The 15,686-nt window shown below is 37.9% G+C and overlaps 3 non-coding genes and 15 pseudogenes across 3 annotated transcripts; all 18 read left to right on the top strand.

The window, feature by feature from the left end:
- The first annotated feature begins 135 nt into the window (after window positions 1-135).
- On the top strand, window positions 136-254 carry LOC122361258 (annotated as a pseudogene).
- A 278-nt stretch (window positions 255-532) lies between these two features.
- LOC122361301 lies at window positions 533-651 on the top strand (annotated as a pseudogene).
- A 273-nt stretch (window positions 652-924) lies between these two features.
- LOC122361277 lies at window positions 925-1,043 on the top strand (annotated as a pseudogene).
- A 273-nt stretch (window positions 1,044-1,316) lies between these two features.
- LOC122361300 lies at window positions 1,317-1,436 on the top strand (annotated as a pseudogene).
- A 276-nt stretch (window positions 1,437-1,712) lies between these two features.
- On the top strand, window positions 1,713-1,831 carry LOC122361392. The gene has a single exon (XR_006252951.1). It is a non-coding gene; the product is annotated as a 5S ribosomal RNA (ribosomal RNA).
- A 274-nt stretch (window positions 1,832-2,105) lies between these two features.
- LOC122361200 lies at window positions 2,106-2,224 on the top strand (annotated as a pseudogene).
- A 273-nt stretch (window positions 2,225-2,497) lies between these two features.
- LOC122361199 lies at window positions 2,498-2,616 on the top strand (annotated as a pseudogene).
- A 274-nt stretch (window positions 2,617-2,890) lies between these two features.
- Window positions 2,891-3,009, top strand: LOC122361391. The gene has a single exon (XR_006252950.1). It is a non-coding gene; the product is annotated as a 5S ribosomal RNA (ribosomal RNA).
- A 273-nt stretch (window positions 3,010-3,282) lies between these two features.
- On the top strand, window positions 3,283-3,401 carry LOC122361390. Its single transcript, XR_006252949.1, has one exon. It is a non-coding gene; the product is annotated as a 5S ribosomal RNA (ribosomal RNA).
- A 273-nt stretch (window positions 3,402-3,674) lies between these two features.
- On the top strand, window positions 3,675-3,793 carry LOC122361293 (annotated as a pseudogene).
- Window positions 3,794-4,069: 276 nt separating this feature from the next.
- Window positions 4,070-4,188, top strand: LOC122361215 (annotated as a pseudogene).
- A 276-nt stretch (window positions 4,189-4,464) lies between these two features.
- Window positions 4,465-4,584, top strand: LOC122361333 (annotated as a pseudogene).
- A 272-nt stretch (window positions 4,585-4,856) lies between these two features.
- Window positions 4,857-4,972, top strand: LOC122361334 (annotated as a pseudogene).
- Window positions 4,973-5,247: 275 nt separating this feature from the next.
- Window positions 5,248-5,366, top strand: LOC122361341 (annotated as a pseudogene).
- Window positions 5,367-5,674: 308 nt separating this feature from the next.
- Window positions 5,675-5,783, top strand: LOC122361295 (annotated as a pseudogene).
- Window positions 5,784-12,324: 6,541 nt separating this feature from the next.
- LOC122361337 lies at window positions 12,325-12,442 on the top strand (annotated as a pseudogene).
- A 274-nt stretch (window positions 12,443-12,716) lies between these two features.
- Window positions 12,717-12,835, top strand: LOC122361275 (annotated as a pseudogene).
- Window positions 12,836-13,111: 276 nt separating this feature from the next.
- On the top strand, window positions 13,112-13,228 carry LOC122361287 (annotated as a pseudogene).
- The last annotated feature ends 2,458 nt before the right edge of the window (window positions 13,229-15,686 follow it).

Genomic DNA, 15,686 nt, shown 5'->3' with positions numbered 1-15,686 from the left:
TAACTACTTAACTAATGCTCTTATCTTTAATGTAGCTCATTTTGAAGTATTTTTTTATTTCATTCATTACTTATCTAGTATAATGGCACTTTAGTGTGCCTCACCTTAAAATAGGGGCTTTTTGCAGCAGCTTTCGCTTACGCCCATACCACCCTGTTCACGCCTGATCTTGTCTGATCTCAGAAGCTAAGCAGAGTTGGGCCTAGTTAGTACTTGGATGGGAGACTGCCTAGGAAAACCAGGTGCTGTAAGTTTTTGAGTTTTTCACTACTTATCTAATACTCTGGCCCTTAGTGTGGCCAAAGTTTGACCAGCTCTTTGCTTTCCTCTTACTGCTTATTTAATTCAATTGCCTTTAAAGTAGCTGTTCTTTAAACAGAGTTTGACTGTTTTTAACTACTTAACTAATGCTCTTATCTTTAATGTACCTCATTTTGAAGTATTTTTTTGTATTTCATTCATTACTTATCTAGTATAATGGCACTTAGTGTGCCTCACCTTAAAATAGGGGCTTTTTGCAGCAGCTTTAAACACGGCCGGCCATACCACCCTGTTCACGCCTGATCTTGTCTGATCTCAGAAGCTAAGCAGAGTTGGGCCTAGTTAGTACTTGGATGGGAGACTGCCTAGGAATACCAGGTGCTGTAAGTTTTGAGTTTTTTCACTACTTATCTAATACACTGGCCCTAAGTGTGGCCAAAGTTTGACCAGCTCTTTGCTTTCCTTTACTGCTTATTTAATTCAATTGCCTTTAAAGTAGCTGTTCTTTAAACAGAGTTTGACTGTTTTTAACTACTTAACTAATGCTCTTATCTTTAATGTAGCTCATTTTGAAGTATTTTTTTGTATTTCATTCATTACTTATCTAGTATAATGGCACTTAGTGTGCCTCACCTTAAAATAGGGGCTTTTTGCAGCAGCTTTACACACGGCCATACCACCCTGTTCACGCCTGATCTTGTCTGATCTCAGAAGCTAAGCAGAGTTGGGCTTAGTTAGTACTTGGATGGGAGACTGCCTAGGAAAACCAGGTGCTGTAAGTTTTTGAGTTTTTTCACTACTTATCTAATACACTGGCCCTTAGTGTGGCCAAAGTTTGACCAGCTCTTTGCTTTCCCTTACTGCTTATTTAATTCAATTGCCTTTAAAGTAGCTGTTCTTTAAACAGAGTTTGACTGTTTTTAACTACTTAACTAATGCTCTTATCTTTAATGTAGCTCATTTTGAAGTATTTTTTTGTTTCATTCATTACTTATCTAGTATAATGGCACTTAGTGTGCCTCACCTTAAAATAGGGGCTTTTTGCAGCAGCTTTCACTACGGCCATACCACCCTGTTCACGCCTGATCTCGCCTCTGATCTCAGAAGCTAAGCAGAGTTGGGCCTAGTTAGTACTTGGATGGGAGACTGCCTAGGAAAACCAGGTGCTGTAAGTTTTTGAGTTTTTTCACTACTTATCTAATACACTGGCCCTTAGTGTGGCCAAAGTTTGACCAGCTCTTTGCTTTCCTTTACTGCTTATTTAATTCAATTGCCTTTAAAGTAGCTGTTCTTTAAACAGAGTTTGACTGTTTTTAACTACTTAACTAATGCTCTTATCTTTAATGTAGCTCATTTTGAAGTATTTTTTTGTATTTCATTCATTACTTATCTAGTATAATGGCACTTAGTGTGCCTCACCTTAAAATAGGGGGCTTTTTGCAGCAGCTTTCGCTTACGGCCATACCACCCTGTTCACGCCTGATCTCGTCTGATCTCAGAAGCTAAGCAGAGTTGGGCCTAGTTAGTACTTGGATGGGAGACTGCCTAGGAATACCAGGTGCTGTAAGTTTTGAGTTTTTCACTACTTATCTAATACACTGGCCCTAAGTGTGGCCAAAGTTTGACCAGCTCTTTGCTTTCCTTTACTGCTTATTTAATTCAATTGCCTTTAAAGTAGCTGTTCTTTTTAAACAGAGTTTGACTGTTTTTAACTACTTAACTAATGCTCTTATCTTTAATGTAGCTCATTTTGAAGTATTTTTTTGTATTTCATTCATTACTTATCTAGTATAATGGCACTTAGTGTGCCTCACCTTAAAATAGGGGCTTTTGCAGCAGCTTTCGCTTACGGCCATACCACCCTGTTCACGCCTGATCTTGTCTGATCTCAGAAGCTAAGCAGAGTTGGGCCTAGTTAGTACTTGGATGGGAGACTGCCTAGGAATACCAGGTGCTGTAAGTTTTGAGTTTTTCACTACTTATCTAATACACTGGCCCTTAGTGTGGCCAAAGTTTGACCAGCTCTTTGCTTTCCCTTACTGCTTATTTAATTCAATTGCCTTTAAAGTAGCTGTTCTTTAAACAGAGTTTGACTGTTTTTAACTACTTAACTAATGCTCTTATCTTTAATGTAGCTCATTTTGAAGTATTTTTTGTATTTCATTCATTACTTATCTAGTATAATGGCACTTAGTGTGCCTCACCTTAAAATAGGGGGCTTTTTGCAGCAGCTTTCGCTTACGGCCATACCACCCTGTTCACGCCTGATCTTGTCTGATCTCAGAAGCTAAGCAGAGTTGGGCCTAGTTAGTACTTGGATGGGAGACTGCCTAGGAATACCAGGTGCTGTAAGTTTTGAGTTTTTCACTACTTATCTAATACACTGGCCCTTAGTGTGGCCAAAGTTTGACCAGCTCTTTGCTTTCCTTTACTGCTTATTTAATTCAATTGCCTTTAAAGTAGCTGTTCTTTAAACAGAGTTTGACTGTTTTTAACTACTTAACTAATGCTCTTATCTTTAATGTAGCTCATTTTGAAGTATTTTTTTGTATTTCATTCATTACTTATCTAGTATAATGGCACTTAGTGTGCCTCACCTTAAAATAGGGGCTTTTTGCAGCAGCTTTCTGCTTACGGCCATACCACCCTGTTCACGCCTGATCTCGTCTGATCTCAGAAGCTAAGCAGAGTTGGGCCTAGTTAGTACTTGGATGGGAGACTGCCTAGGAATACCAGGTGCTGTAAGTTTTGAGTTTTTTCACTACTTATCTAATACACTGGCCCTTAGTGTGGCCAAAGTTTGACCAGCTCTTTGCTTTCCCTTACTGCTTATTTAATTCAATTGCCTTTAAAGTAGCTGTTCTTTAAACAGAGTTTGACTGTTTTTAACTACTTAACTAATGCTCTTATCTTTAATGTAGCTCATTTTGAAGTATTTTTTTGTATTTCATTCATTACTTATCTAGTATAATGGCACTTAGTGTGCCTCACCTTAAAATAGGGGCTTTTGCAGCAGCTTTCGCTTACGGCCATACCACCCTGTTCACGCCTGATCTCGTCTGATCTCAGAAGCTAAGCAGAGTTGGGCCTAGTTAGTACTTGGATGGGAGACTGCCTAGGAATACCAGGTGCTGTAAGTTTTTGAGTTTTTTCACTACTTATCTAATACACTGGCCCTAAGTGTGGCCAAAGTTTGACCAGCTCTTTGCTTTCCTTTACTGCTTATTTAATTCAATTGCCTTTAAAGTAGCTGTTCTTTAAACAGAGTTTGACTGTTTTTAACTACTTAACTAATGCTCTTATCTTTAATGTAGCTCATTTTGAAGTATTTTTTGTATTTCATTCATTACTTATCTAGTATAATGGCACTTAGTGTGCCTCACCTTAAAATAGGGGCTTTTTGCAGCAGCTTTCTACACGGCCATACCACCCTGTTCACGCCTGATCTCGCCTGATCTCAGAAGCTAAGCAGAGTTGGGCCTAGTTAGTACTTGGATGGGAGACTGCCTAGGAATACCAGGTGCTGTAAGTTTTTGAGTTTTTTCACTACTTATCTAATACACTGGCCCTTAGTGTGGCCAAAGTTTGACCAGCTTTTTGCTTTCCCTTACTGCTTATTTAATTCAATTGCCTTTAAAGTAGCTGTTCTTTAAACAGAGTTTGACTGTTTTTAACTACTTAACTAATGCTCTTATCTTTAATGTAGCTCATTTTGAAGTATTTTTTTGTATTTCATTCATTACTTATCTAGTATAATGGCACTTAGTGTGCCTCACCTTAAAATAGGGGGCTTTTTGCAGCAGCTTTCGCTTACGTCCATACCACCCTGTTCACGCCTGATCTCGTCTGATCTCAGAAGCTAAGCAGAGTTGGGCCTAGTTAGTACTTGGATGGGAGACTGCCTAGGAAAACCAGGTGCTGTAAGTTTTGAGTTTTTTCACTACTTATCTAATACACTGGCCCTTAGTGTGGCCAAAGTTTGACCAGCTCTTTGCTTTCCCTTACTGCTTATTTAATTCAATTGCCTTTAAAGTAGCTGTTCTTTAAACAGAGTTTGACTGTTTTTAACTACTTAACTAATGCTCTTATCTTTAATGTACCTCATTTTGAAGTATTTTTTTGTATTTCATTCATTACTTATCTAGTATAATGGCACTTTAGTGTGCCTCACCTTAAAATAGGGGCTTTTTGCAGCAGCTTTCACTTCACACGCCATACCACCCTGTTCACGCCTGATCTTGTCTGATCTCAGAAGCTAAGCAGAGTTGGGCCTAGTTAGTACTTGGATGGGAGACTCCCTAGGAATACCAGGTGCTGTAAGTTTTTGAGTTTTTCACTACTTATCTAATACACTGGCCCTTAGTGTGGCCAAAGTTTGACCAGCTCTTTGCTTTCCTTTACTGCTTATTTAATTCAATTGCCTTTAAAGTAGCTGTTCTTTAACAGAGTTTGACTGTTTTTTAACTACTTAACTAATGCTCTTATCTTTATTGTGGCTCATTTTGAAGTATTTTTTTGTATTTTATTCATTACTTATCTACTATAATGGCACTTAGTGTGCCTCACCTTAAAATAGGGGCTTTTTGCAGCAGCTTTCGCACGGCCATACCACCCTGTTCACGCCTGATCTCAGATCTCAGAAGCTAAGCAGAGTTGGGCCTAGTTAATACTAAGATGGGAGACTGCCTAGGAATACCAGGTGCTGTAAGTTTTTGAGTTTTTTCACTACTTATCTAATACACTGGCCCTTAGTATGGCCAAAGTTTGACCAGCTCTTTGCTTTCCCTTACTGCTTTTTTAATTCAATTGCCTTTAAAGTAGCTGTACTTTAAACAGAGTTTGACTGTTTTTAACTACTTAACTAATGCTCTTATCTTTAATGTAGCTCATTTTGAAGTATTTTTTTGTATTTCATTCATTACTTATCTAGTATAATGGCACTTAGTGTGCCTCACCTTAAAATAGGGAGCTTTTGCAGCAGCTTTCGCTTATGTCTATTCCTCCCTGTTCATGCCTGATCTCGTCTGATCTCAGACGCTAAGCAGAGTTGGGCCTAGTTAGTACTTGGATGGGAGACTGCCAAGGAATACCAGGTGCTGTTAGTTTTTGAGTTTTTTCACTAATTATCTAATACACTGGCCCTTAGTGTGGCCAAAGTTTGACCAGCTTTGGCCCTTAGTGTGGCCAAAGTTTGACCAGCTCTTTGATTTCCTTTACTGCTTATTTAATTCAATTGCCTTTAAAGTAGCTGTTCTTTAAACAGAGTTTGACTGTTTTTAACTACTTAACTAATGCCCTTATCTTTATTGTAGCTCATTGTGAAGTTTTTTTTGTATTTCATTCATTACTTAGCTAGTATAATGGCACTTAGTGTGCCTCACCTTAAAATAGGGGGCTTTTTGCAGCAGCTTTCACTTACGGCCATACCACCCTGTTCACGCCTGATCTCAGAAGCTAAGCAGGGTTGGGCCTACTTAGTACTTGGATGGGAGACTGCCTAGGAATACCAGGTGCTGTAAGTTTTTGAGTTTTTTCACTACTTATCTAATACACTGGCCCTTAGTGTGGCCAAAGTTTGAGCAGCTTTTTGCTTTCCCTTACTGCTTATTTAATTCAATTGCCTTTAAAGTAGCTGTACTTTAAACAGAGTTTGATTGTTTTTAACTACTTAACTAATGCTCTTATCTTTAATGTACCTCATTTTGAAGTATTTTTATTGTATTTCATTCATTACTTATCTAGTATAATGGCAATTTAGTGTGCCTCACCTTAAAATAGGGGCTTTTTGCAGTAGCTTTCGCTTACGGCCATACCACTCTGTTCACACCTGATGGGCGTGTCCTAGGAGAGTTTGGACTTCTGAGCTGCAATTTTGTTTGGTGATCATCTTTGAAAATAGTTGTTTTGGTTTTTTTTGGCAAAGTTCTGAGTTTTTTTGTCTTTGCAGTTGTCTTTTTTCCCCCTGTAGCGGCTGCTGCTTGCATGGAGGAGTTTTGTTTTGTTTGGTTTTTCTTTTCTTCACCATTGAGGTTGTGGTCGGCCATTGAATTGAGCACATGGAAGGACATAATGGAGTGCCACAAACAGAGGTGATTTCCGAAAAGGACAGAGGCAAGTGTGACAGGATGGAGGAAAAGGTGTTTGAAAAGAGCTTAACTTTGACTGTGGAAATTGTTGGAGATGAGAAAATCACAATGATGGAGCTACTTCGAGGAATTAATGAAGTTTGTGGGGCTGTGATTGGATGTCGATTCAAAGGAGATAAAAAATATGAGATTACAATGAGCCACAGTAAGGGAAAGAAAGGCTGATTAATGGATTCAAAATCAAAACTGTCAAATTTTGGTTAGAGATCTGAGCAATGATGAACTTGTTGTTTCATTCATGAATCTTCCGTGTATGTCACTGATGAGGAAATTCTGGAGAAACTGGAAGGTTGGGGTGTCAAAGCAACATCTTCAGTCAAGAGGAGGAGATGGCCAGGAACAGACATTGCAGATGGGACTCGCTTCTGTAGAGTTAAGTTCACTGATACTGTTCAATCTTTGCCATACTCCACAAAGTTTGAAACATTGGAAGGTGCGGAACACTTTCGAGTGATTCATAACAGACAAGTGAAAGTGTGTCGTATTTGTATTCAGCCTGGACATGTATTGAGAGACTGCCCTGAATTTACTTGCTACAAGTGTGGTAAACAGGGACACTACGCTAGAGAATGCAAAGAACTGAGTGATGTACATTATGGTGATGTGTTGTGGGGTGCGAACTTGTCCAGTGGATTAAATGAGGATGGGAGTAGACCCATGCAACAAGACACAATGGGAACACCCTTGATGACTTTAATCCAGGACTGAAGGATCACACAGCTCAAGCGGAGCGAGGCACCTCCTCTCTCCAGAGTGCTAGATCAGGGCTCTCTCAGCATCTAGAGGGCAGTAAAGAAAAGGACAGGAGTGTGGTTAAAACGTTTATTGCAGATGAGTCACCACAGTCATCAGCCTCGTTTAAGACTGCTCTCAAGCCGATGGAACTGTAAATGATGTTGTTGATGTTGATGAGGATGAGGATGAGGATGATGATGATAATGATGAAGATGATGACAATGATGAAGATGATGATGACTATGATCTGTATGAGGGGGGGGTATGTGAAAATATGCAACTGTTTGTAAGGAAAAAAATATTGCTGACTGACAAGGGAGAGAAAGGAGGCATAAAGAAAAAGAAATGAGGTTTATCTATTTATCTCAAAGTCACGCCTACTGCTGCTATGATTAAAATTGCATCCCTAAATGCTAATGGTCTTCGGTAACATGTGTAAACTTGAAATGGTTTTAAAAACTGTGAAGGCTGACATTTATTGTTTCAAGAAACAAACTGGGATAGCAGTAAATTAAGAGAGGTGAGAAGGATTTGGCCTCATCACATTTTTGTTAGTCATGGCAGTAGAAGGGCTTGTGGAGTGGCTTGTTTGTGTAAAAGTGATGTAGTACAAAGTGTTAAGGGGGTTTATGCTGATAATCAAGGAAGAGTGCTAATCATAAAATTTGAATTTCAGAATTGTGTTTTTCAAGTTGATTAATGTGTATGCTCCAAACATTGAAAAGGATAGAAGGGAGTTCTTCCAACAATTAAGAGGGCTATGTACGGATAACTGCATCTGTGTTGGTGATTTTAACGTTTGTGTAGTAGATTGGATGCTGCAAATGACATGAGTTACAAAACAGACTCTTTCAAGGACTGAACTTAGAAACCTAATGAATGGAGTAAACTTATGGATCTCTGGAGATTAGAAAATCCTGTTAGAAGAGGGTATTCAAGAAGGCAAGTTGTGCTCAATAGTCTAAAACAAAGCAGAATTGATTTGTGTCTGGTAAGGCAGAACATAGTTCAGTATATTAATAGTATAACTTACAAGTTCACAGCTTTCAGTGACCATGCTGTCCTGGAATTCCAAGTGGTCAAAGAATGCAGCAAAAAGGTGGGGGCTGTGGTGTTTGAATGCAAGTTTATTGAATGATGTAAATTACAGAGCTAGGTCTCATGAGTGTATAAGATCTGAATGGATGGGAAGCGAGATTCTGAAAACATATGTGTAAGATGGGAGAGTTTAAAGCAGAAAAATAAAGTTTTTGAGTATGGAGTTTGCAAAGGAAAAGAATAGTATGGAGAAGAGAAAATATAAAAATTTGCAAAATGAAATTTCTGTTGAGCTGGAACAAATAAACAGTGATCCTAATTATGATTTGTCAAATTATTTAAAAATTAAAGCAGATTTAGAGAAATTTGAAACTAATAGATGGCAAGGGTGCTATTGTAAGGAGTAGGGTGAAGTATGCTTTAGAGGGTGAGAAATGCACATCTTTTTTTTTTTGGGCATGGAGAAGCAAAAGCAGAGCAGGAACTGTATTACTGAATTAGAAGATAGAGAAGGAAAGAAGGTGAGTGATTTTGTGGGGATTTTGGAGGCTGTTGAATCTTTTATATAAGGGTTATTTAGAAAGAAGGGTGCATTTGGAGAGTATGGGAAAGGTACTGAGTACAGTTAGCTTTCGATTATCGAATATAGACAGGACTTTTTGTGATAATGATATTCTCTATGCAAGAAGTCAATGAGGCAATCTCTGGTCTGAACACTAATAAGAGCCCAGGCTCAGATGGCCTAACTGTAGAGTTTTATAGAGTCTTCAAGGATGTTCTAGGCCAATACTGTTACAGCTGTACCAGTATATGGAGGAAAAGCAGGAAGTGCCTGGGACAATGGTGGCAGGTGTGTTACATTTTATTTAAAAATAAAAGGAGTAGGTTAAGGTTAGAAAATTATAGACCAATCAGTCTCTTAAATACAGATTATAAAGTATTGGCGAAAAATTTTAGCAAACAGGCTTAAAAAGGTAGTTGGGAGTATTGTTGCACCAACACAGGCTTATAGTATACCTGGGAGGGATATTGCAGATGTTATAAGTACAATTAGAGATGTGATATTTTATATGAAGAAAGAAGGAGGTATTCTGTTAAGCTTGGATTTAAATAAAGCTTTTGATAGGGTAGAGCACCAATTTTTAGAGGAAACTCTTGGAAACTTTTTGGTTTTGGTAGTAGATTTAGAGCATGGATAAGATTACTGTATAATAGTGCACACAGTGTGGTGAAGTGTAACGGTATGTTAACGGATGATTTTGCTGTATTTTAAGGTCTATAAGGCAGGGTTGCCCTTTGTCTGCTCTGCTATACAGTATATCTGTTGAGCCTTTGCAACATTAATAAAAATCGGATAGGAGCTGAAGCCCACATCAATTTTGCAGGAGATGGGGTCAGTTAAATTCACCAATATGCTGATGATACTACATTTACTGTGAGAGATATGGACAGCATAAAGAGGATAATGGAGCATATGAATACTTTATGGTAGAGCTGCAGGGGCAAAAATAAATGCTGAAAAGTCAGAAATTATGATGTTTGGCGAAAATAAATATTGAACTGTGATATTCCCTTTAAAATAGTTAAAGATTATATTACAGTACTGGGGTTAATTTAGGTGTGGAAGATAATACAGGCGAGAGATGTATCTTGGACTATAGTTCTTCAAAAGATAAGGCTAACTGTGAACTATTGGAAATTAAGAGGTCTCACGTTGAAAGGCAAAGTGGCTGTGGTCAATGTTTTGTTAATGTCAAGATTTGCCCATTCCTGAACGTGTTAGATATGCCAGAGTGGGTCCTAAAAAGAGGCAAACTCTATTGTAATGGATTTCCTGTGGGGTGGGAAAAATGTGAGGATCTCAAAAAGGGTGTTGATAGCAGATAATAAGGAGGGGGGTCTAAGTTGGTAGACTTGGATGTGAGGAGGAAAGCTTTAAGACTTAAAATTGTTAAGAAGTTTTATATAGTAAAGAAGTGTATGGTTGGAGATATTGTATGAAGGACTGTTTGGAGAGGTTTGGGGCTGGTAGTCAAAGTAATCTTTTCATGTGTTTAAAGGAGTCCATGATAAATGATGTGCCACAATTTTATAAAGAAGTCTTTCAGGCATGGAGCTCAATTTTTGCCACATGTGTCTTATATGTAACATGCCTGAGTTAGTACTAAATCAGCCAGTGTTTTTGAATCCTAAGATAACAGATAAGGGACGAAATGTTGGAAAACAAAAGTTTCATGAAAGCGGTTTATATCAGATAAAGGATTATGTTTATGAAGTTGTTCCAGGCTTTTGCCTGCACAAGCAATCCTGGACATGGTTTTGGAAGAGAAACTAAAATATGAGGAAAGGTGAAATTCTTAATGTTTTTAGTAAGATTAAGAGTAGTATTCCAAGAGACTGGAGTGCTTTAATGGATGATCAAGAGATTAAAACAAAAGACTACAAGTTTCCTGAAATGTATATTATACAGAGTGGTTGTAAAGTAGATTTGTCAAAGGTTCCTTTAAAATGTTTCTATAGGATTATGGTGGAAAAAGAGGTGAGAAGGCCTGCTGTCAAGTGTATTGGAGGAGTGTATATCCAGAGATAGAGCTGAAATGTTGTGGAAGAACTCTAGACGTGAGATATAATTCAATAGATTGTGAACAAAATGACTTCTTCTGCGACATAATAGAGTATATACAAGTAGGTTTTGCATCAGATTGACAAAAGTATTACGAGAGAGTGTGATGTGTGTGGAGGGAAGTCGAAAACTTAATGCATTTTTACGTAGAAATGTCAAGGTTTGGAACAGTACCATGAATTATTAAGCAAATGTGTTAAACTGTATTACTGAATTAGAAGATAGAGAAGGAAAGAAGGTGAGTGATTTTGTGGGGATTTTGGAGGCCATTGAATCTTTTTTATAAGGGTTATTTAGGAAAAGAAGGGGGTGCATTTGGAGAGTATGGGAAAGGTACTGAGTACAGTTAGCGCTCGATTATCGAATATAGACAGGACTTTTTGTGATAATGATATCTCTATGCAAGAAGTCAATGAGGCAAATCTCTGGTCTGAACACTAATAAGAGCCCAGGCTCAGATGGCTTAACTGGAGAGTATATCCAGAGATAGAGCCGGAAATGTTGTGGGAAGAACCTGAGACGTGAGATATAATTCAATAGATTGTGAACAAAATGACTTCTTCCTGTGGCATAATAGAGTATATACAAAAGAGGTTTTGCATCAGATTGACAAAAGTATTACGAGAGAGTGTGATGTGTGTGGGGAGGAAGTCGAAAACTTAATGCATTTTTAAGTAGAATGTCAAGGTTTGGAACAGTACCATGAATTATTAAGCAAATGTGTTAAAAAGAATTGGGAGAAGATTACTTTTGTGGATGAGGAGTGGAGTAAGATATTTTTTTGTTCGGTATGGTGAAAGCAAAGAATGTAAAAGGCAATGTGCAGCTATTGAACATTATGTTAAGTTTTGCAAGGTATGCAGCAGTTTGAGGAGAAACAAGGCTTTCTTTGAGGAAAAAAGAAAAAATGTATGGTGTATTTTTAAGAATTTGATAAAACAACATATAAGGATGATAAAAACTGATATGTATGTGGATTTTTTGCAAGAATTTTGTTGATGGAAGTATGTTTATTTCTGTTACAGAGTTCAATGAACTTGTGTTTAATTTTTCAAAAAATTGTAAAAGAAAGGCTGCTGGAAAATTTAATGCAGATATTTATTTTGTACTTATTGTAAATGTGAAAATCTTTTCATAATAAAAAAAAAAAAAAAAATGTTCACGCCTGATCTCAGAAGCTAAGCAGAGGTGGCCTAGTTAGTACTTGGGTTGGGAGACTGCCTAGGAATACCAGGTGCTGTAAGTTTTTGAGTTTTTCCACTACTTATCTAATACACTGGCCCTTAGTGTGGCCAAAGTTTGACCAGCTCTTTTGCTTTCCCTTACTGCTTATTTAATTCAATTGCCTTTAAAGTAGCTGTTCTTTAAACAGAGTTTGACTGTTTTTAACTACTTAACTAATGCTCTTATCTTTATTGTAGCTCATTTTGAAGTATTTTTTTGTATTTCATTCATTACTTATCTAGTATAATGGCACTTAGTGTGCCTCACCTTAAAAATAGGGGCTTTTTGCAGCAGCTTTCGCACGGCCATACCACCCTGTTCACGCCTGATCTCGCCTGATCTCAGAAGCTAAGCAGAGTTGGGCCTAGTTAGTACTTGATGGTAGACTGCCTAGGAATACCAGGTGCTGTAAGTTTTTGAGTTTTTTCACTACTTATCTAATACACTGGCCCTTAGTGTGGCCAAAAGTTTGACCAGCTCTTTGCTTTCCTTACTGCTTATTTAATACAATTGCCTTTAAAGTAGCTGTACTTTAAACAGAGTTTGACTGTTTTTAACTACTTAACTAATGCTCTTATCTTTAATGTAGCTCATTTTGAAGTATTTTTTTGTATTTCATTCATTACTTATCTAGTATAATGGCACTTAGTGTGCCTCACCTTAAAATAGGGGGCTTTTTGCAGCAGCTTTCGCACGGCCATACCACCCTGTTCACGCCTGATCTCGCCTGATCTCAGAAGCTAAGCAGAGTTGGGCCTAGTTAGTACTTGGATGGGAGACTGCCTAGGAATACCAGGTGCTGTAAGTTTTGAGTTTTTCACTACTTATCTAATACACTGGCTCTTAGTGTGGCCAAAGTTTGACCAGCTCTTTGCTTTCCTTTACTGCTTATTTAATTCAATTGCCTTTAAAGTAGCTGTTCTTTAAACAGAGTTTGACTGTTTTTAACTACTTAACTAATGCCTTATCTTTAATGTAGCTCATTTTGAAGTATTTTTTTTTTTGTATTTCATTCATTACTTATCTAGCATAATGGCACTTTAGTGTGCTCTCACCTTAAAATAGGGCTTTTGCAGCAGCTTTTGCTTATGGCCATACCACCCTGTTCACGCCTGATCTTGTCTGATCTCAGAAGCTAAGCAGAGTTGGGCCTAGTTAGTACTTGGGTGAGACTGCCTAGGAATACCAGGTGCTGTAAGCTTTTGAGTTTTTTCACTACTTATCTAATACACTGGCCTCTTAGTGTGGCCAAAGTTTGACTCAGCCTTTGCTTTCCTTACTGCTTATTTAATTCAATTGCCTTTGTAAAGTAGCTGTACTTTAAACAGAGTTTGACTGTTTTTAACTACTTAACTAATGCTCTTATCTTTAATGTAGCTCATTTTGAAGTATTTTTTTTTTTTGTATTTCATTCATTACTTATCTAGTATAATGGCACTTAGTGTGCCTCACCTTAAAATAGGGCTTTTTTGCAGCAGCTTTAGCTTACGGCCATACCACCCTGTTGGCGCTTAGAGAGCACATAGGAGTTTGTTGGCTGCAGTAGGGAGAGAGGAAGACTTCCTCCATTTTGGTGTAATTTTTTGTGTTTGTATTTTGCTTTTTTCTTTAGTTTTGTTAGTTTTTGTTGTTTTTTCAGTTATAAATCCACCCAACAGCAGCTTTTGCTTGCTGGAGGTGGTTACGCTTTTCTATTTTTCTTTTTCCTCTTTTCTTAAATGGACGGATTAATGGGCAAATGACACTGATTGGCAATTTAGCGGAACACGAGGGCAAAACGACAATGCAATGGCACGAGGAACATGCACGGCAAACGACACTGGAACGGCACAAGGAACACACAAGGCAAAATCGACACTGAAAGGGAGGAGGAACACATACGGCAAACGACAATGGACTGGATAAGCTACTACGTAGTTGGAAAGAAATGGATCAAAACATGAAGAACAGGGTCAACGAAAGAAATATTTAAAGGAGGCTACGGTGATTGTGGAAATGTGGAAAATGTGAACGATGACAGTGGTGTGGATATAATTAAAGCAGTGACGGGAAGATCGGTGAAGGAAAGATTTTAGCTGTTAGGCCAAAACCATCAAATGAGTATGAAATTACACTTGAGCGGAGAGGAGGACACTGAGATACTAATGGATGGATTGGACATTAAAGGTATAACCTTTGAGGTTAAAAGACTGCATAACAGGGACTATGTTGTTTCTTTCATGCACCTTCCTGCTTACATAGATGATGAGGATATTTTAAATAAATTAGAACAATGGGGAGTAACTCCCTTTATCTTTTGATTAAAAGAAGTGTGTATCCGGCACTAACATAGAGGATGGCACTTCGCTTTGGTAAAGGTGAGGTTCCTAAGAGAGGTGGTCTCATTGCCATAGCACAAAAATGGAGACAGCGGAAGGGCCACAATATTTCCGGTGGATACACAGTCACCAGGTGAAAACTTGTCGGGCTGTGTATGAGTCCTGGATCACATGGTAAAGGACTGTCCAGAGTTCAGGTGCTACAAATGTGACGGGAGAGGCCACTTTGCAAGGGACTGCAATGCTGTTAAGTGCCTGATTGCCGAGAGGTTTTAGACAAATGTAATTGCTGGATCGAGAATGAGGAGGATGAAGAGGAGCAGGTGGAGCGGGTATGGTGCATGAAGGAGATACAGAAATAGACTGAAGAGGAGAAACTACAAAAAAATAATGACATTAAAGTTGAAGGAATGGACAAAGGAAAAAACGAATTGAACCAAAACATGTCAAAAGGAAGAGAAAGAGATATGTGATGGACAGGACTATAGACCAAAAAGTGTACCGGACAGAGCAGAACAAACAAAAGGACAACGAACAGAATATGGAAATGATAAAGGAAATGGAAGAGGAAAATTCAGCTAAATCAAGTAAAAGGAGAAGACCAATAAAGGTAATGCCAAACATTGAAGTAGCTAAAAAAGACTGGTTAAAACAAAATGTGGATAAAAATGAGGCGCAAAGGACTCAAAGGAGATGGAATGAAGAAATGGTTGTCATGAAATGTGCCTTTAAGAACTGTCTTTTTCCCTTCTCACAAAGGTATACTACATGTTGGGCAAAGCTATGGTTTTAAGAATGGTTGTTTTAATGCTAGAGGGTTAGTGGATATAAGGAAAACAGAAATGTCAAGGAAATGTGTAAAATGAGGATGTGATTATGTTACAAGAAAACCAACTGGAAAGAAGTACATATAAGTGAAGTAAGGAAAATATGAATGAATATCTTGTATAATAATGGTGATGATAGAACTGGAAGAGGAGTTGCAGTACTAATAAGAGAAAGTGGTGATAAATATGTAATGTTGTTTATAACGATGGAGTTGGAAATGTATGGTTAGTTTGAAATGGAATATGAAGATAGGAAAATACTTTGCATAAAATATACATGTACCAACAAAAGAGAAAGAGAAGAGATATTACAAATGTTTTACGAAAATGTATAAGGAAATATAAGGGAAATTATTATTATGTGGGGATTTAATGTTGTGTTTAGTAAACTGGATATGGCTTGAGGGAATGACTTTAAGACAGACACAGGATGAAAAGAGTTAAAAATTGTTGATGCAAAGAAAATAACTTGATTGATGTATGAGGGAAGGAACAGTGAAAAGGAATTTTCAAG

Source organism: Puntigrus tetrazona, chromosome 16, assembly GCF_018831695.1.
Source record: "Puntigrus tetrazona isolate hp1 chromosome 16, ASM1883169v1, whole genome shotgun sequence".
Classification (NCBI taxonomy): domain Eukaryota; kingdom Metazoa; phylum Chordata; class Actinopteri; order Cypriniformes; family Cyprinidae; genus Puntigrus; species Puntigrus tetrazona.
The sequence above is the reverse complement of the archived record's forward strand: the minus strand, read 5'-3'. Positions and strand labels throughout refer to the sequence as shown.